Source organism: Prosopis cineraria, unplaced genomic scaffold (genome assembly GCF_029017545.1).
Source record: "Prosopis cineraria cultivar Desert tree isolate PC_DT_omini unplaced genomic scaffold, ASM2901754v1 PC1, whole genome shotgun sequence".
NCBI classification, from domain to species: Eukaryota; Viridiplantae; Streptophyta; class Magnoliopsida; order Fabales; family Fabaceae; genus Prosopis; species Prosopis cineraria.
In genome coordinates, this window is record NW_026555332.1 from 23,112,792 (window position 1) to 23,134,115 (window position 21,324).

Here is a 21,324-nt window from a genome sequence, read left to right on the forward strand (position 1 = left end):
CACATGGTTTTGCATGTTTTGTATATTTTCATCATACACAGCCGCACAAAAAGTATATTTCTTCAGATTAAGTTGTGGACACGGGCAAGCCGTACTTGAGAATATAATGTGATGTTTCATTTTTGTCATACAATTTAAGTTAGAAGAATACAAAATCTGTCAATTTTCCTTGATCTAGTCCACTAGTGAAACCTTGACCAAGAAATTTGAATTTATTTGTCAAACATAAAATATTGATCTGACTAAGAAATTCTTATTTCTCAACAATGATGCGTGCTTCTTGTATTTTCGCATGGAATAAGGTACCACACTCCACACACAACTCCTTAAATAAATACATATTTTTTCAAATAACTTAGATGTGAAAAAAGTCTAAAGAAATAGATAATCAGGGATTTCTTCACATGCAAATAAAACGACAGACTAGACAAGCAGATGGAGTAGTGGTCTAGTGGAATCAGTGAAAATTCATTCATAGCTGTTAGTCGACCAGGAGGTGGGCTCCATATATTGAATTATTTCGTTTGTTTGGATGCGTCGTTATATTGGTTATAGATTCAAGTCATCTATTTTTTCATATGTATTTTGTTAATTTAAACTTTAAATCAATTTAAATGATTTATACTTATTAATAATATTATTCTGAACGCAAAGCAGCCTCCTCTTTGTACTAAAAAAATTATTCTAAACATATTTGAATCATTCAAGACAATAAAATATTACAAAAACAACTAATAAGAGTAGGGTTTATGAAAAAAGGATTAATCACTAATTATGTGACAAACTTGATATTTAAATCTTGACTAGGAGAAATATCAACATTTATTATTTTGAATGTACCTCTTGAACAGGCTTATTTTTTTATTATTAGAAGAAAAGGATTATTTTTGATAGCATAATAAAACTATTACCAAAGTAACTGTCAGTTTCCCATAAGTGGATCCCCCCCCCCCCCCCACACACACACACACCTTGAATACGTGCTGAGAAGAGGAGCTGAGTTGGGGTGGCTTCCTGAAGTAATTAAAAGGAATGAATAAATTAATAGCAAAGGGCACGAAAGAGCAAGATGTCCCATTCAATCTTCTTCTTATTATTATTATTATTATTATTATTATAATATAAGGCTGGACCTTTGAGTCACGGGTGTGTTTTGACAACAGAGAAACGGAGTGGGGAAGAAGCCAACACATGTCTAGCTCATCATGAAAGGGTCCTTGTCGCTTAGCTTTGTTACTACTTAATATACTGTACAAGCTCACGGATTCTCGATCTGTTGTCACCCGTGAACTCTTCCTTTTAATGTTTCTTTCAGCACTCAATGTCAGCTTCTAAATAATAAAATCCATATGAACAATACGGTATTCGAGATCTCATAGAATATGCGAGCCAAAGAATATTGGATAACTGTTAAGTCATTGCTTTCGGGGCATATAAGAGTATTAGACCAAAAAATATGTATAGCAGGAGGAAATAGGAATTATAGTAGGAGGGAATATGGTGGGCTGGTGGCATAGACGCAATATCTCCGGCTTATGTTGAGATATTTTAGAATATCATTATATTGAAGTTAATTTCAGTTTCGACCAAGAAATGTAAAATTTCAAAAAAATAATTGGTCCATAATAGAAGTATAATATTACACAATTGTCCTTTCTCCTAAAATGTTTTATGCTAAATTTTCTAAAGATAGTTGCAAGTTGTAAACAATTATCATTAGTGTCATTATTACAGGATAGACTTTTAACAGCAATTATAGAACCACTGCTGTTTTCAAGAGATATTAAGACTACGGGACTTTTAACAGCGGTTGGACAACCGCTGTTAAAAATAAACTTTCAATAATGGTTCTAAGTCTGCTGTTAAAAGTTTCTCATTCACTTCATTTTTTAAAAAAAGGGAATCTTTAATAGCAGTTGTAGGCAAACTTATTATCAAAAGTAGACTTTTAATAACAGGTTTGCCTATAACCATTGTTAAAAATTTCCTTTTAATAGCGGTTAAAGACACACCGATCGTTAAAAATGAACTTTTAACAGCAGTTGTGTCTTTAACCATTGTTAAAAGCAGAACACTTTTAACAGCAATTATAGATATACTTGTTGTTGAGATTTATTTTTTAAAAAAATTAATTTTGTTTCATTTATTTTCTCAATTTCTGCAATTGAAAATGTTCTATATAATTTATTGCCAACCAGCCAATTCCAGTACATATATATAATCAAAATTTCAATACAAAATTTTATAGAAATTACACAAAACTCAAATGTTCTATACAATTACCTAAAAAACTATCTAAACCTCACATACCATCAACAAAATATTGTATCTAACGTGTGAGGATATTGTCAACCTCTTCCTCAAAAAATGGATCCGCAATATCAAACATCTAAATTAAAGTATAAAATTATAATTAAAAATTAACTAATTCAAATAACAATGAAATTAGCTTTTAAAAAATATAGTTACCTCATTTGTAAATTCAATCATTCCTAATGTGATGATATTGAGCATGTGCCTCATTATATATACGCTGCATAAACTAGTCTTCTATGATTGCCTATGACTCTATATAAAAACATATATATAACTAATTGGAAATCAGCAATAAATATCAATAATTGAATAAGTTAATAAAATGTTTGTTTAACTTGCCTTTGGCTCGATTCATATATGATCCCTTAGTTCATGTGCATGCTTTTTCGGGACCATTGTTTAATATGTTTTTATTGCCTATGGTCAACATCATGATATTTATAACTAATATATCTATAAAAATTGATAGTTTTATACAAGTACACTTACGAGTCTATCGTCTTCTTTATGTCCTTGTTTGGTTGGTAATGGAGGGAGCATAAAAAGATAAAATGTGTTACTGTTCAATGAAAGAACAATCAGCTGACAATGGTCCTTACAAAATTGGGTGAGTTATTAGAACAAATCCACATTTAACAAAAAACTATCAATCATAAATTGGTCCTTACGAGTGCACATATAGAGCTATGAAAAGATCCTTTTTGACTTCACATATTCATTGCTGGAGGTACCGAGATCTTATTTCCAAAGTATTCCCTTTCTACGTTATGCAATGAGGGTAAAGAAGTCTAAAATTTTCACCTTTGCCCGATGTAATGCACAAATGATAGAGGTTCTTGCGATAATGCAATCATGTTGGTTGATTGAACTTGATAAATTAATTATATTCAAGAAAAACATACTTACAGCATAAATAGCTCAATTGACGTTGTGGTTAGTTAACTTTTCAAGAGAAGCTGATTCAAATCTTCCCTTTCAATTATCACTAGATTCTCCATACCCACAACATCCTTTTCCTTTGCACAATTATTTTTCTTGAAATAATTTATTATAGGCAAATAAAATTATTTGTTGGAAAGGAGTTAAATGCGGTGGCTGCAGTTGCAATAAGGGTTGTGAAAGTTTCGGCAGGGAATCATTTGGTAAGAGAAGCTAAAAAGGAAAGAGATATAGTTAATTAAAAAATAATATAAGAAAGAAATATTTAATAAAATGTATGAAATATTTAATAAAATGTACCTCAACTTGAACCATACTCACAAATCTCTTGGGCCACAAGATAAAAGTACTAATAGCTTCAGACACAGTCTTGACCTCATCAATAAGGAATGGGATGAGCGCTTCACTATTATTACATCTTCTACCACCACTCTGACTTGATCTTGTTGCATTTGCTTGTGGTGGACAGTTTGTCCCAAAGTGTGAACACTGCTAAGAGTGACCAAGTGTGTAATGCCCTTTCTTGAAAATACCATACACTCCACTACAATCAATTCTAATTAATTCAAAATCATTTACTTTGAAAATCTTGAAAACCTTAAGATCCCAATAAAAGATTTTCAGAAATTATTTTATAAATCACTTGGGTTATAAAACCCCAATACATAGCAAAAGTAATATCTATGTCTGCATCAAGGACTAAGAATCCATGTGCAAAATAGGAAAATTAAATGAAATCTAGCACTGTGCGTTAGGCTCGAGCCACATGCATCACAGCATGTGGCACAGAGGCCATAGTCGCTTGCCCTGTACTGTGCACCGTGGCATGCTGGTACATACGCCGCGGTGCACATAACTAAATTTGCTGTCAAATGGTAGTTTTTGATATGAAATTCAGATGCGCGCCATTTCCACATTCGATGCCCAATTGGGATGGTTTAAGTGCCTACACAAAGCTTGTTTCAAAATCTAACTAATGACACTAATTTCAACTTAATTCAATATTTCTATCAAAAATTGAACACCCAAGTGCATTTTGACCATTTTTTGCCAAAATCTTGTCACTCAAGTGTCTCAATTCACAACCAAATGTCATTGGCCACTTTTTAGGCCTTAACCACGTCCAAATGGACAATATATACCTGATTGACCATACATATACATAGCATAACATGCATACACCTATTTAGCCTGTAAATTGCCCATTTCACACTTTTAGGCCAAATGTCATTTTCACTTTTATATTCTCATACATGGCCAAATCACTACACATACACTTCAAACACCTTGTATTCACATATACGCACATTCGTCCACTAGCCTATCCATTTATTTTACCATTCACATATATAAGGGCTACGGATCTCAAATCATCACATACAATAATCACATCTTTATGCACACATATAAATCCTATGACAACTTATACATACTCAATGCTAATAACAACAACTTGATTACACCTAAAACCTTACAAAGGCTTAGTAAGAGATCTCTACTTAGCCAATGCCTGTTCCCTTTGACCTACTAGTACCAAAACCTGAAAGATATGAATAACCACAGGTGAGATAAAAATCTCAGCAACTAATATAATTCATTTAATGTCTATTATCACAAATAACCATGCTAAAGTATCAAAACTAAGGTAATATCACATATATATAAAAGTATGAAGACATAACATCATTTCAAAGGAATTCCACACAAATATACACTAGCATGATCATCTAGCCACCAAATCTCTAATACTCTCCGACACGAAACCATAGGCTTTTCTGGATCAACTACTTGTTAATCCGAGCACACTTTCGGTGGTAGAAACACCCAGTCAGAGGTAATCTAATCCACCTACGGACTATGGTTTTCCCTCTTCACATACTAGTGATAAAGGCATCGTTGACTCTTAACTGCACCCTATCGGGCATTAGGGAGTTGCCAGACTACTCGAATATTCTATGGTAATAGTCCTATGATATGCTGTACTGGATTACTCATAGTAACAGCCCATATAATGCTGCATCGGATGTCCCATGGTGCCAACTCGATCATATGGATTTTTCTCTCATATATCTCCACACACACACATCCCCACATATCTTGAGTGAACTCTCATACTCTATAATCATGCTCTGTCACAATTTATCACTACTTTCTTTACATTTCTACAACATATATCATCATATCATATACATATATTTAAATTGAAATCGATAACCTTTCAAATACTATTTCACAAACCAATACTCATGCTAAAACCATTTTCAATACAAATCATGCATAAAAACTCATAAACCACTATTTCTCATTTTGTATTTACTTTTACACAGTTATAATAGTTAATAAACACAATAAACTACATGGTTACATCAACCCTTCTGTCTGATAGAAATGGTTACTCATGTAACTTCTTTTCTCGAAACTCTTCTTGCTTATCTACTCGTCACACATTAGAATCTATAAAAAAATTGGCATTCCAAGTCAATTTCTCTATTGACAAAAAGTGCCAATCATCACAGTAACACACCTAATCGCTATTGAATCCACATTTCATACTCGATTACACATATTACCACCGATTACCCCTCATTTCAAGCTTTAACATTTTTTGGCCAATTTCTCTCACTACTCTCTCTCTCTCTAGATTAGGATAAATCTTGCCTACAGCTTTAAAGCTTTATCGTTTCAACCCAAACCAGTCACAAAGTACTAGTTTAGTTCCAAAGAACCTTTTTATTACTATAGGGTAAGAAATCAACCCCTTAAAACTCCCGAATTCAATTTTTCACTATTTAGAGCTAAGAGAAAATAGGGTAGAATTAGAACTTAAGGTAGTGCGTGACTTACCTAATAAGTAATAGGTTAAAAACACCATCCTTGCTCCTAATTATGCTTGCCCTGGCACATCCCTTGCTCTTCTCTACTCTAGACTTCTCCCTTTCTGTTTTCACGAGCTGAACACATCCTATTAAATAAAGTTCTACAACATGCGCTGCGGCACGTGGCACAGTGAGGGAAATCCTCACTCTGCTCACATGCTCTGCTTCGAGATTTTGTTCTTCCTCTTGTACGTATTCATATAACATCCCAATAAGTCAAAATGATACTTCACTATCCAGAACCCTAATCCTACATTAAATAACTAATTCATCTACTAATCAGTCATTAACGCAAGATTAAAAATTTAGGATGTTATAAAGTGTCTATCAAGATCTTATAAATATAGGTCCCATGGTTCACTGATGTTTCCCGCCGAAGGACCCTCTAACATGTGTCTAAGATCATTACTCTCTTTCATGATGTGATATCTAAGAGACTATGTATGAGGTGCATCGGCAATCATCTCTTGTCATGAGGACATAAAGGTTATCATCTCCTTCTTCATTTTTGCAAGCCAGACTTCCAAGCAGGCTTCCAAACGAGTTTCAAATGAAGCTTCAGCATCCTTCATTGCTTGTTGCCTTATATTTGTCATTACACTTTCCAACCCCTCTCTTATAACAACACCCGAGCTGCTAGAGCGTGCAAGTACCCTGAAGTAATCTCTGATTCCCACACCAAATCTAAGACCTCTAATGCACCCTAGATGCTTTGCTTTGCCTGCAGTAACCACTAAAATGTCATTTCTACCTTCTAGAATGAAGGATCCTTGCGATCATTGCTCCTTAATAGCCTCCTATAAAAAAAACAAATATCATAACATTTTATATTGATAATTGAATAAAAAAATAAAGAATTAAATGTTACTTACAATCTTTTTGCCAACCTTGTGTGCCTTCTCGCTCGTATACCCTCCTTTCTTGTATTGATGACCATATCTCCATTTATCCTCACAAGAGATAGGCGATGGTAGGGATAAGAGAATAGAAGGATCAGATTTAGCTTCTTGCTCTCTCTTCTTCAACTTCTCATCCATCAAAATATCATCAACACGATCATAATGCCCATGAGACATTGTGTTCAATAACACAATTAATTTCTTCAAGTAATTTCTTTACTCTTTGCTCATTTCTCCTGTCAATAAAAAATTAACAAATTAATACAATTAATTGAATGAAATTACTACAATTAAATCAATTAGAAGTCAACTAACTATAGCTTTTTTAGAAGTCCAAATCCAGTAGAATTCCTGGTAAGTTTGTTCATCCAGAAACTGATATGTCTCAAGAGGATTAGGATGAGGCTGACCTTCTTTCAACTTGACATGGACAAATTTCCTTACAAGGTCAGTCTTGAAACCTCTCCAACATTTCCCATAATATTTTATAGCTATCTCCAATATGCTTTATCATTCAAAACATTATAGATGAGCTGCGATTAATAATAGTTAGTATTTTACACATAATAATTATAAGTGTTTATGACTTTACACTGATATAGCTGAATGCTTTCCCAGATCTATTCCTTCACACGTTCTAGCATATCAATCCAATCTTCATACAAGATACTAGGCTTATTACATGACAGGAGCCTAATGTAGCTGACAAACTTAGTCTTATTTGGCCCTCATGGTTTCTACCGCCGATTAAACTGGATTGGTAATCTGCGGCTAATAGTCCTACTCAAGGCCAGCTCTCTCATTCGTGTGTCTTGCCTACCCTTCTCATTGACTAGCTCTGATTAGTATCACTATCACTACTATGAACAATACCTACTATTGGCTAGCTTTGAGTAACCTCTGCAATAGGCTGGCTCGAAGTAACCTCTACAGACAACTGGCTTAGAGCACTATTAGTAGGTTCACTCTTATTCTTCTCCATGTTCCTAAAAATAAAATATAAAGAATTGTAAATAAAACATAATTCAAATAATGTAAAATAAGTAAAACACAAAGAATTATAAATAAAGCATAATTCAAAATTAGAAAACTAATATTAATTTAAAAGTTAAATTCACATAGAGATATTCTCCCTTATCCCTTCATGGTGATCACTTCATCTGGCATGTTTATCATCTATCTCATCTATATTCAAATTGGGTAGTCCCAATGAGAAGGTAGGAGTTTTCTGTTTCCTTCTTATTATCACTATCAATCACCCTTTTTCTTTTGACAACTATTAACTAACTTTTATTTGCTAGATCGGTGACATAATGTTTTGCTTGGTCTGCCATAATAAATAGCTCCTCCCTATAAGTTAGTCTTTTAAGATTAACCAATGTAAATCCTAACTTATCCTCTTGCACGCTATTGATGTCAACCCACTTGCATTTGAAAATAGGCACTCTAAATTTTGTATGATCAACCTCCTAAATCTCTTCAATAATCCCAAAATAAGGCATGGATGCCATTTTTGGATTCTTATCTTTCTCACTTGAGAAGTGCACATCTTCAGCCACCATTGTAACTCTATCATTTTGCACAGTATAAAAGAAATATCCATTAATATTATATGCACTCCATCATATCATATCCATGTTAGGACCCTCTACTAACCATTAAATCATATTAGAAACATTGTCTTCATTTAAGACTTTTTATTTGAACCAATATGCAAAAGTTCTATTATGCTCTTTCAAGAACCTTTGTTCAGTCATTCTCAGTCGATTGCATTCTACCCTTAGAAGTTCTTTACGTATATCTATGTAACTTCAAACTTCATCAATATTATTTAAGATGTATAAATGTACTTCTTGTACTTCATCATGATTCATACTTTTTATTGATACCCTACGTGTGTTGTGACCTAATTGCCTCCTCTCTTGATGAGATTTAGGAAGCCTAATTGGATTTGTATTTGACAAGTAATTAGAACAAAATTCCGTAGCTTCTTCAGTAACATATTTTTGAATAATAGATGCTTCAAGGAGGTAAGGATTCTTCACATACCCTTTCAATATTTTCATGTATCTCTCAACTAGGTACATCCATCGTAAGTAGATAAGGCCACACATTTTTACCTCCCTCACTATATGAACTATTAAGTATATAATAATGTTGAAAAATAAAAGAGGAAAGTCCATCTCAAGTTGACATAAGATAATGCAAGCTTCTTGCTCCAACTCATCTAATTTAAAGGGATCAACTTTACTGCATATTATATTTAAGAAAAAGCATAGTCTAGTTATTGTGTGCCTCAAATCTTTTTCAATATATCTCAAATGGCCATTAGTAATAATTGTTACATTAAGACATGACAATCATGAGACTTTAAACTTACCAGTTTCAACTCTTTCATCAACATAAGCTTATTAGTATTTAAAGAATAACTTGATGACACTTTGATTCTATGTAAACACTCATAAAAACCTTTTTTCTCCACTTTGGACAATGTATGAGAAGCTAGGGGATAGTAAGTCTTCTTGCCTTCTGATCTTGGGTATAAGTCCTCTTGTATTCCTATTTCTTTTAAATCTAATCTTGCATTGACACCATCATTTGTCTTGCCTAGCATGTTCAAAAGTGTTTCAATAATACCATCACACATATTTTTTTTTCACATGCATAACATCAATATTGTCACATCCCAAAATTTCCATAACTTGGATATAAGCATGTATTAAGGGTTTATGGGGCTAAAGTAGGGAAAAGAGAAAGATAAAATGAACGAGGAGGCTCTGTGAATGTTTAGTCATGATGAGCGGCCAAAATCTGAAATCCGAAATTAAAGCTTTTCTTTGAAAAATCCCAAATAAATACCTAAAAGAGGAAATAAATTCTAAGAAAATTCATGGGACTACTTTAAAGATAATGTGGGACTATGGAATAGATAGAAACCATTTCTGAGTCCATTAGCTCTGAAAAAGTATTTCTTGAATAAGGTGAAAATGTGAGAAAATAGAATAATTTTTCTATTATACCATTATCTAGAGGGTGATGGTAATAAAAGAGGACCATTTTAGAAAGAGAAAAAGATGAGGAATATGCCAGGACACTGGTTAAAAATAGTTGAGATGGTTATGACACTAGAATTAGAGGAAAGGGAGTTATTTTAGTAGAATTTATACTGATAAAGAATGGAAGCTTCTATGAAATTTATTGGAAAATTGATCAACAAGAGAGTACTACTTGTCAAGCCATCAATAGATAGGATTTTGACTTCTTGGACATTGAAGTGACTATTTTCATTTGGATTTTTCTAAATATGAAAAAGTGATCAACAAGAGAGTGCCACTGGTCAAGTCACCAATGGATAGGATTTTGACTTCTTGGACATTAAAATGACTATTTTCATTTGGATTTTTCTAAATATGGAAAAGTAGTCAAGAAGGCTTGGGGAGTTGACACCTAAGCTCATGTAATTTCCTAGATCTTATGTGGCAAATAGATAAAACATGGCCTATAAATAGAACATCATCCCTTCTCACTAGTGTAATTTTAGCATCTATAGGGAACCTCTTACAATTTGGTTTCTTGAAGTTCCAAGGAAGAGGAAGGGAAGATTTTGGGTGTACTTAAGCTTGGAGTGAGGTAGCAAGTTTTAATTAACTTTGATGTTATTGTGCATTATTGTTAGCATGCAAGTTGCCATTGATGTGTGATGCTATATGTTGCTACTCCTTGCTAAGAGTTTTTCCTTGGTTATGCATGTTAGAGCTTATTGCTATGAGTTTTGCCTTGGCTATGCATATTAAAGCTCCTTGCTATGAAATTTACCTTGGCCATGCATGTTAGAGTGGCTTAAAGTATGTTATGTAATAGCTCACAATAACGGCTTAAAGTTGAATGCTTAATAATGCTCGTAACATAATTGTTAATTTCCTCTTGCTACTAAGATTTCTATGAAATCTCACTCTATTTAAAATTCAAAGTCTTTTAGGGGTTGAACCATCTGGAAGAAGGGAGAATTGATTCAAGGTTTAAATTGTATTAATGTTTCCCTTTTGATCATTTTGGTATTGTAATGTAATTCTGGACTGTTGTAATGCTGTGAAGGCAGTGTCCTTCAAATAAACTTTTGATGTAGCTATGAAATGATTTTAAATCTGGAATTTTTGCATGATTATAGTACATATAATAAGCTTTAACTCCATAGGTAAAACGTTTAAATTGGCTATGTGTACGATTTATGGCGGATTTCCAAAGTTAAGGTTGTAAATCTGGAAAATAGTTTTTGAACCATTGGCACCGTAACTCTTACGTACAGTCTCGAGATTTTTATGAAAGGATTTGGTTCTTTAAAGTACTTTTCTATAAATTATACTTAAATAGCTTTCTATAGGCTTTGGAACCACTCAATTTTGATTTTTCTACATTTAGTTATGAATTTTCAAAGTTGGTCAAAAATTTGGGATTTACCGAATGAACAGTATCCGCCAATTCAAGTTTTCAGATTTGATTTCTTGGTTCCTAAGCTACCATTTAAGGTCCTAATGATCATAAAATGGAGGTTAATAAGGTTTAGAGTTAAGGTATGACAAATACAATGCCTTAATTTAAGAAGGTGCCTCACTTGTTCATAGACTTGCTCCTCAGTCAAAGCAACTGAATCATAAAGGTGCTCTTGATGGCCATGAAAAGCTTTTTTTATTTTACGATGAAAGTGATATCATCTAAGAAATATCCGATGCTAAGGTAGACTGTCTTTCCTCCATGCTGAAGTTGATGATAGCATATGCCTTCTTCACAAATTGGACATATTTTGTGACCCTTGACACTGTACTTGGACAAATTTCCATATGCAGCAAAGTTATTTATAGTGCAAAATATCATAGCATATAACTTTAAATTCTCATTCCGATTTGCATCAGACACATCCACACCTACCTCCCACAGCTCTTTCAATTCTTTAATCAAAGGTCTTAAGTAAATATCAATGTCATTTTTAGGTTGTTTTGGTTCTAAAATCAATATAGATAGCATCATATATTTTCATTTCATGCATAGCCAAGGTGATATGTTATGAATCATCAAAAGAATAGGCCATGAGTTATGTAAAATGCTAAGGTTACCATAAGGATTCATTCTATTGGTAGAAAATCCAAGCCTCAGATTCCTTAGTCATTGCTAAAGTCCTATTATGCCACCTCAACTTCTTCGCATCATTAGTATTCACAAATAGGCAATTGAACTTGGTATAATTGGAAGATACCACAAGAACTTTATGGGAGCTGCTTTTTCTTTGTCCCATGGTGCCTCACATTTTAGACACTCCTCCTCCCCTTTAAGCTCTTCTCTATACAGTATACAATCATTGGGGCATGCATGTATCTTTTTAAAATTTATACCTATTGGGTATAAGATCTTCTTAGTATCACAATAACAATTTAGTAGTACATTTCCTTTTGCAAACATTATTTGGAGTAGCTCTAGCAACCGTGTAAAACTCTTGTTACTCCACCCAGCTCTTGCCTTCAAGGTAACCAATTTTAACACCCCAAATAATAGACTGAAATCAATACACCTTGGGTATAAAGGCATTTTCGCATCAGTGCACAAGTTATCATATGCATGTGCTCATTCAAAGGCCTCTTCACTAACATTACAGATCATGTACTCTAGTCAATCTTCATCCATATCTACTTCATCACTAAGATTATGATCAACTTCTACATATTGAAATGTACCACTAAAAGTTTCTAATGTTCACCATACCACCAAATTCATACCGTATAATTCTTACAAATACTATCGCAAATCAAATGTTCTCTTATTTTGACAACACTTAGTCTCCTCTCATTCGAGCAATTTACACAAGGACAATAGAACTTTTCACTATTGTCAACAACATTTTTCTTAACAAATTTCAAAAACTCTTTCACCCCATTATCGTACTCATCACTCGTTCATCTAGTATTCATCCAATTACGATCCATATGTCACTATCTAAAGGAGAATAAAACTAATGTTCATGGTTTCGTCTTCAAACTATTTCAAAAATGTAAATTTCTAGTTAATATAATATTTTAAGTAATTTAGGGAAAAGAATAAATTTAAAAAAAATTTGGCAGAGTCTCCCCTAAAAATTAAACCTCCCAAAATTTTTAAAAAAATTTACAAGAGAAATTTCATGATTTTACATCAAATAAATAATCACATGCAACAACCTAAGGTTTTATGAACCCACTAACAACATTTCCAACAACAATCAATATCAATAACAACTAAATTTGAAGCAATTTAGGAGAAAGAACAACATTCACAAAATTTTGGCATAATTTTTCGTAAAAATTAGACTTCATTCTAACAAATTTTATAAGCAAAAAAATAATAGTTTTATACCTTCACTCCTTCAAACAACAACAATTTGATCATACATGAAACATTCTAACTAAGGCTAATATAATTGAAATCAAAATAAATTAAACTAAAATTAGAAGTGAAATTGAAATCAAAATATAATTAATAAATATAAATTAAAAATAAAAAATAGAATGGTACCTGGAGCTCAGAAATAGTGAGGAAAAAGGAGGAGCAGGATGGAGGAGTTAGGGAGACGAGGGGGAGGGAAGGGGCAATGTGGAAGGGGTGAAATGGGAGGGGGGCTGAGTGAGTGGGGGGTGAGGGGAAGGCTGAAGGAGGAGGGGAGGGGTGGCAGTGTAGGAGAGAAGCCAACCAAGGGTGTGATAAGGTGAGGCGAAGGGGTGGAGGAGGAGGCTCACGATTGGAGTAGGAGGTGATGAGGTGAGGCGATGGTAGATGGGAAGATGAGGCAACGAGGCTATAGTGGTTTGGAGGGTTCAACTATGAGTGATGAGGTGATGGTGGGGCTGTGAAGATGAAGAAGATGAGAACGCTGTAAATGATGAGATAATGGTGGGGGCAGTGAAGTAGAAGAAGATAAGAATTGAAAGGGGCCAAGAGGAGGGGCATTTAAACAATTTTCAACATTAGGTGCCTTGGCATCCAATGTTGAAACATACTTTTAACATCCGGTGCTAAGGCACCCAATGTTAAAAATTATATTTTTTTTATTTTTTGGATAAACTAAGTTTCAATATTGTGTGCCTTGGCACTCGATGTTAAAAATATTTAATTTTTTTGTTATTTAAAAAACATACAACATCGAGTAAATATATACCCAATGTTGTAAGTCTTTTTAACAACAAGTAACTTTTTACCCGTTGTTAAAAGTCCTCCAGACATGCCGAATATTACAAAATTTCCACCGCCTTTATTTTCTACAGTGTTTACCTTTGAAACGTTTTTAAAAGTCCCTTGTAAATGCCAATTTGTGCACTAGCATCATGCCCTTCAAATTGTGTCAAGTGTGCCAGAGGAGCTATATATTTCCTTGAATGAGTTAGTGATTAGTGATTATGAGTTCTCAAAGTCCTTTACCACAATTTTCTTAAAGAGCCAAAGAGAATTTAGAGTCTAGGCAATGAAATTGTGCATAAAGAAATGATATTTTATTCAGAGGGAAAAGCAAAGTAAAGAGCTAGAAGGTCTAAACTAGAAGAAAAGGATCATGTTGGGTGAGTTTGTGAATAATGGAGGGTCACATAGTTTTGGTTGATGCGGTCTAGCTTGTGTAAGGTATTGAAGAGAGACCCTCTCAGTTACGTGCTTGTTGCCTTTTATACAGATAGGTGACAGTGTTTCAATTCAAATTTGAATTTTGTCTACCAACCAGAGTCATAACAGTCTATGCTTGATTGTGAATAACGAGGCACCCTAATGAGGGCTCGTGCTGGGGTGTGTTCTCTGAACCTTGTAGGGTATAAATGAGAGAAATATGAATGGAGTAAGTATGAAATAACTAAAATAATCATTTAGAATAACAAGAGCGCATAACTTATAAATCAAGTAATTTCATTCAAACACTAAAAAAAAATAAATCATATATTGATAACAGGACAATTAAAATTCACTTTCTAACTATCACATTCAAGTCAAATAGTTAGGAATTTTATAGCTCACTATAAAAAAACTCATTAATGAAAATTAGCTACCTTAAAAGAATTCACTACTATAAAAGTGGCTTATGAAATTGCTCATTTCAAAGTGCTTATGTAAAACTCACTCTAAAAAATAAATGTGAAACTTTTTGAAGTGCTTATTATATAAAGCGCTTCGAATATGCATTTTACAGGAGTGCTTTGTCAAAAGAAAAAAAGTGCTCCACCATCCATTAAATTTTTTATTTTTAATTAATTTTGTTTAGAAATAGATTTTTGCAGCGCTCCTTGCAAAATCACTCTGAAACGTGTATATAAAATATAATTTAAAATTTTGTATAGACATTTCAGAGCGCTTGTAAGGGAAGAGCTCTAAAAAGTTTATAGAATCTTAATGGGAGAATGACAATTAAGGACCTGTTAAGAACATTAATCCCAATTACAGATCGTGAAATTTTGAAATCAAAGTTAAAGACCATGGTCCTTAATTGTGATAAAAAAAAATATAATTTGTGAGGTGGGATTCACTAACGCGACTTGGGAATTCATTAACCCAACTTGAGGAAATTACTAACGTATATTGTAAAAATATGAAACCCCACTTAAAAATGGAATATTTAACAAAAAGCGCCATTTGGAAATTCACTAACTAAACTTAAAAAAATTTCTAACGTATATTGTGAAAAAATGAAACCCCACTTGAGAATCATTAATAAAAGGTGACTTATCCAAATTAGTGTTTTTTTATTAAACAATTGATTCTCAAGTGAAGTTTCATGTTTTCACAATATACGTTAAAAATTTTTTCAAGTCGAGTTAGTAAATTCTCAAGTGGTGCTTTTTATTAAACATTCAATTTTCAAGTGGGGTTTCATGCTTTCACAATATACGTTACAAATTTTTTTAAGTTGGGTTAGTGAATTCCCAAGTGGCAATAATGAATCTCACCTCACAAATTATATTTTTTTAATCACAATTAAGGAACATGATCCTTAACTGGGATTTCAAAATTTTACGATCTATAATTGAGATTAATATTCTTAATAAATCCTTAATTATCATTCTCCCAATCTTAATTAATTATTATTATTTTTCTTTTTTGAAAAATCAAACTTCTGGAGCACTCTAATGGCGAGCGCTCCGAAGGGTCTAGTTAAAAAAAATTTCCCTAGCTCAATTCATTTGCTCTCTTCTAGATAGTCAGTGTTACGCATTCTCTCCCAAGGCTTGATAAGTCATCGTTTGTAGCTGCGCCCAGTCTGCCAGATCTTGCCATGGACAGAAAATTTTTCCTTCTGCATACGTGTTCTTGCCGTCTAGCTACGAGTTTGTCTGTGTTGCTACTGTTTGACATCATGCGTCGTTATGCGTGGGTCCGATGATCTCTGTTTACTAGCTGAGGTCCGTCTCTATTAACGGTGCGCCATCTCCCACAACCTTATTGCCTCACCTTCCCAGATCTATGCTCATTGTCTCCCATAGCCACATCACCTCACCTTCTCTGATCCATGCTCATCTTGCCCGACTCCTTACATTTCATGCTTTCATTTCGCTGTAAGGTATTTGAAATCATGGGTTTTTGTTTGGGTTTTGAAAAGTTGAAAAAAATGAAATGATAGATTTTAGGTTTATAATGGTTTATACATGGAAATTGAGATGAGATCGGGATATTGATGAGTGTGATGCTGTGTCTGTGAGTCTGCATAAGTTTGTGGGTGGTTCTGGTTCTCCTAGTGTGCTCTTGATAAGGAAGGCCCTTTATAGGTTGGGATCTTCATTGCCATTTGCAGAGTTGGAATCGTGAGCTCGTCAATGGCTTTAATGAAATGGTAAATCACAAAAATTTTAAATAAAAGTAGGTGTGGAGGTATGATTATCTAAGATATGTGAATTTGGACTGTTTAATTATAAAACTTAGAATTTTTTCCATTCTTTAAAAGAAACAAATTTTATTATTGTTATGATTACTATTGGGCTTCAGTTTGTATTCCACTTTGGTTGTTTTTTTTTTTTTTTGAAGATATTATTCAGTGACCATATCCCTGTTCATTCCATGATTGTTATAGTTTATGCACTGTGTTGCATTGGTATGTTAGGATTTATATATCCTAAGCTCGTCAATATTGTAGTTTTCTGCTAACTTGTTCTACTAAATTAATTTACATATGAGATTCTTATGCCTGGAAGAAAAGCTTGCAAATTGTCATAGTTGAAATAATTACTATTCATAATATTCTCCATTTTCTATCTCATATTATGGATTCTAGTAATGTTATTTCATGCAGTGATATAATAACAAAATCGTGATAGCGAAAGAGTTCCAACTTCTACTCTGCTGAGTATTGTGCTTAAACGCACGCGCGCGCGCACACACTTTTCCTAATATCTAGCAGATTCCATTACTGAGTATTGTTCTAAAAAGTCTACTTGTAATGTTCTTATGGAAACTTTAGACCGTGAGCACTTGATAAGTATATATAGCAGTGGAGCATTTGATAATATAGGTACTACTAGCATGCAATTTTCATTAAGTTGTCAAAGTTTGCTTAAATTTTAACCATTATTCTTTTATATATTATATACAATTTTAATATTAATGTTCCTTGCCGCATCAAACTTTTTTCACTATGTACTCTTGTAGGATTGGTGGTACTTCTGTTGGTTAACTATGGTGGTAGGGATGCTTCGGAAAGAAATTCAATAGATTCATTTACAATATCCAATGTTAGTATAGGATCTGACAAGTGAGAATGTCTTGGCATCAAACGGTGGTAGCTAATAATATCTTCTGTACTTTTAATGAGATTCTCTGATGAATTGTTTAGAACTTAACCTCACTTTAATGGCTTGACATGAGATGTAACTTCATTACTTAAGCTTATAAGTTGAAGCAGTTATTGACATGATACTAAAGCTTATATCACTAAGTGATGAAGGGACGAATCCTTGATATTGCTCACTGGTGAACTACTTTATTTGGCTGTTTGTCACTTATTCGAAATATTTGTTTATGATATTTTCTTTCTGTTGTAGGATAATACCTGAGTTTGCACACTCAGCAGATGACAAGGCTACTCAATATTTTAACATCAAACTCTAGCGCATCCCTATTAACAAATTAAAAGATTTCAAGCAGATCCAAAAGCAATTCAACATCATATTAACAAAAATACCATCTTGGTATTAAGTTACTTGATGAGATACAGTCACTTTTCTGTTGATTTCTCATGCATGTTTTGGAGTTATGCCTTTTTTATTTAAATTTAAAATTTTATTAAGTGGCTTGGGTTTTGTGTTAACAAAGCTCCTGACAACTCAATTTTCTTGTGCTTAAGCTTAAAACCTCCTTTTGCTTGATATTTCATATTGTTGGTTCTACCCCTGGATTTTCATATGGAATAATTGATCCCATTGTACTAAGTTTTCTGTTTTTCTTTTAATGCTGAAAACATTTTTTATGTTCAAATTGCTTGATCAGATATATAATATTGTAAATGTGCCCCTTTCTTCTATAAGAACTTTGTAACTTGGCATCAAGCTTTGGAATTTGCTTTCATGTTGACCTCTTCTTAGTGGCTTTATATTACCTTTTGCTCGCAAAGCTTGTGTACGGTCAATAATCCAGCATAAGTTTTGTACGTTAGTTTTTCATCTAGATGCTATTGTTGTCATGTTATGTATATAGGGCTTTCATTTTTTATATGGGGGAAATCATATTAGGTGCTATCTTTTCATATTTAAATTATGACATTTGAACCTAATTCTTCAGTCACTAATAAAACTGGAGCTTTAGTGAAGCCTTTGTATACAAAGGATTGAGTTAATGTTTTTCTCCTTTGAAGAAGTTCTTACGTTTTTGCTGGTCAGTTTTACTGGTTGATAGCCTCTAATAATCTAAATGTTTTAAGAGCAAGTTTCATTACTATGAAACTGAATTTAGCAAACATAGAAAATGCTGAGCTAATGGCATGTGCTTGTCATCCCTTTGATCCCTTTAAATTCTAGTTTCCGCAAACCAAATTTAGTTTTTTTTTTTTTTTTTTTGTTGTCGGCCAAACATACCAAATTTAGTTAACTTGTCTCTTCTGTGGGCTTTTCTTCATCCTTGTTAATTGTTTATGCTTGTTATTTGCAAGAGAGGAAATATATGAGCATCAGTGAAAACTCCAAAACCGTTCTAGACAATATAAATAATATTTATTTGAGGAGGTGAAGACATATGCCTATTGTTGTATTTATTCTTCATCCTTGTTAATTGTTTATGCTTGTTATTTGAACATGATATTCCAATTGGTTTTGAATTGTAAATCTCTTTCATTCTTTGTATGTATGATTTGTATTATTGGCCTTGCAAATTTCAGTTCATAGTTTGAGGCTTTGAAAGAGAAACTTATTCAAGATACTGTCCTACTGATATGATTATTCATGTTTATAGATATGATTTATTTCATGGAGATATCTTGAGTATAATACAAAACTAGTGCTTAGTGGCTGCTCTTGTGCATATAGTTATAGAAAAACATTACTTGATGTTAATTACTGTACTAGTTTCTCTTTTTGGTTTATGTAATCTAAACTTTTTTTTTTTTTTTTGCAGATTGGTAATATTTTAGAAAGCACTATTTACCTTTTAAACAATCTTTTTTTCTTATAATGTAATGTTTAGAAGATTAGATTATATTAATCATTTTTGTATTAATTTTGATGTCAAAGTAGTTGATTGAGATTACCAAACCCCGAAAACATTGTACGTTTTTACGTTTAAATGAAAGTATATTTTTCAATTTGTTATGGTATTTAACTTTGCCATATTGTATGTAAATTTACGAAGCACGTACGTGATAAAATATTTTTTAAAAAAACATTAGTCTAAGGGAACGCTTCTAAGCAAAAGTGCTCTCATAGGGTACTTATATTGGAGCGCTTATGCTTAGAAGCATTCTTGTATTTATGAGAGCGTTTTTGCTTAGAAGCACTCTTGTATGATGACCTTATTGGAATGCTTCTTTATTAAAAGCTAAAAAAGTGCTTTCATAAGAGGAGCTTACGAGAGCGCTTCCTTAAAAAGCACTGTAGGACACCTTACTTGAGCGCTCTCATATTATATAGGAGTGCTAGTTGAAGTGCTTCCATAGGCAAAAAATGAGCACTCCAAAATGTATATTTTGTAGTAGTGATTAATTTTAAAAAATAGCAGTGTCAAAATATTTTATAGCAAGAATTTATCGGAATGCATAATAAGTGTGGACGTGTATAATCCATGAGAGTAAGTAGGCAACACACATGGACACATAGTTTATTCATTTAGGACTCATTTTACATGTTATATTTTTCATCTTGGTGCATCCATGATCTTAAGAGCAAGAAAATTGTCTAAAGGGTAAAGTTATGCACTACAGGCATTTTGGTCAAGAAATGTATTTTTTATGAAAATTTGGGGTTAATTTTGGATTTAATGTTTTTTATCTTGAGGAGAATGAATTTGAAATTATTTTTTGAAAATTCAATGTTATTTGGGAGATTTGAATTAAAAATAACAAAATTAGAATTGTTGACTTTGTTAACTTAATTAGGTTTTTTTGCATGTATGTGTGTATTGGTTTTCACGTGTGGCAGCCTTTAAATTTTATTTTATTATTTATATCTCATTTAAATAATTAATTTCATATTTCTAAATTTGAATTATTATGTTACATGTATTTATTTGATTAATTTTGTTCATTATGTGACATAGGTGACACGTGTATTCGGACTTATATCAATTGGTCCTCAAGGAAGTGCAAGAAGAGCATTTTGGACATAAGTGGCATGCAAATGGCTAGGAGGATGGAGTAGATTAGATTTCCTAAATGCAAAGCATGACAATATTCATAGTAGCTGAAACGGACAAAAGAAAAAACTTAATGCACGAGAGTTACAGAAATGAAGCCAAAATGTGTTTCGTTACCCCTTCATTAAGCCAATAAAATGTCTAGCATTTATATTTGTAACGTTTTAGCTAATTGCCTGTTTTCATTTAGAGTCTTAACACTATAATTAGGACTCGCTTTGTTGTAAGAGAGCTCAGACGAGAAATAAAAATTCAAAGTTTTCTCTTTTCATTCTGTTTCTGTGCCATTTTGGTATAAGAGTTGGTCCAGAGAGCGAGAGAGTGAGTTACAGTTGAGAAAATATGTCGGAGAGAAGAGAGATTTAGTGGAAGAGTCGCTGACGTCTTCGCATTTTGCAATTCAGGTGTTTTCTTGGAAAAATAACATCACTATCGTGCTCAAGAGGTTCGAAAACGTGGAACAG

At 33.0% G+C, this 21,324-nt stretch overlaps 1 long non-coding RNA gene across 3 annotated transcripts; it reads left to right on the top strand.

Moving 5' to 3' along the window:
• Nucleotides 1–16,174: 16,174 nt before the first annotated feature.
• On the top strand, nt 16,175–21,131 carry LOC129320017 (uncharacterized). Of its 3 annotated transcripts, none has more exons than XR_008595600.1 (3): nt 16,175–16,859; nt 17,672–18,210; nt 20,765–21,131. It is a non-coding gene; the product is annotated as an uncharacterized LOC129320017 (long non-coding RNA). The 3 variants fall into 3 exon arrangements; XR_008595601.1 differs by lacking the exon at nt 20,765–21,131 and adding an exon at nt 19,628–19,814; XR_008595603.1 differs by lacking the exon at nt 17,672–18,210.
• Nucleotides 21,132–21,324: the final 193 nt, after the last annotated feature.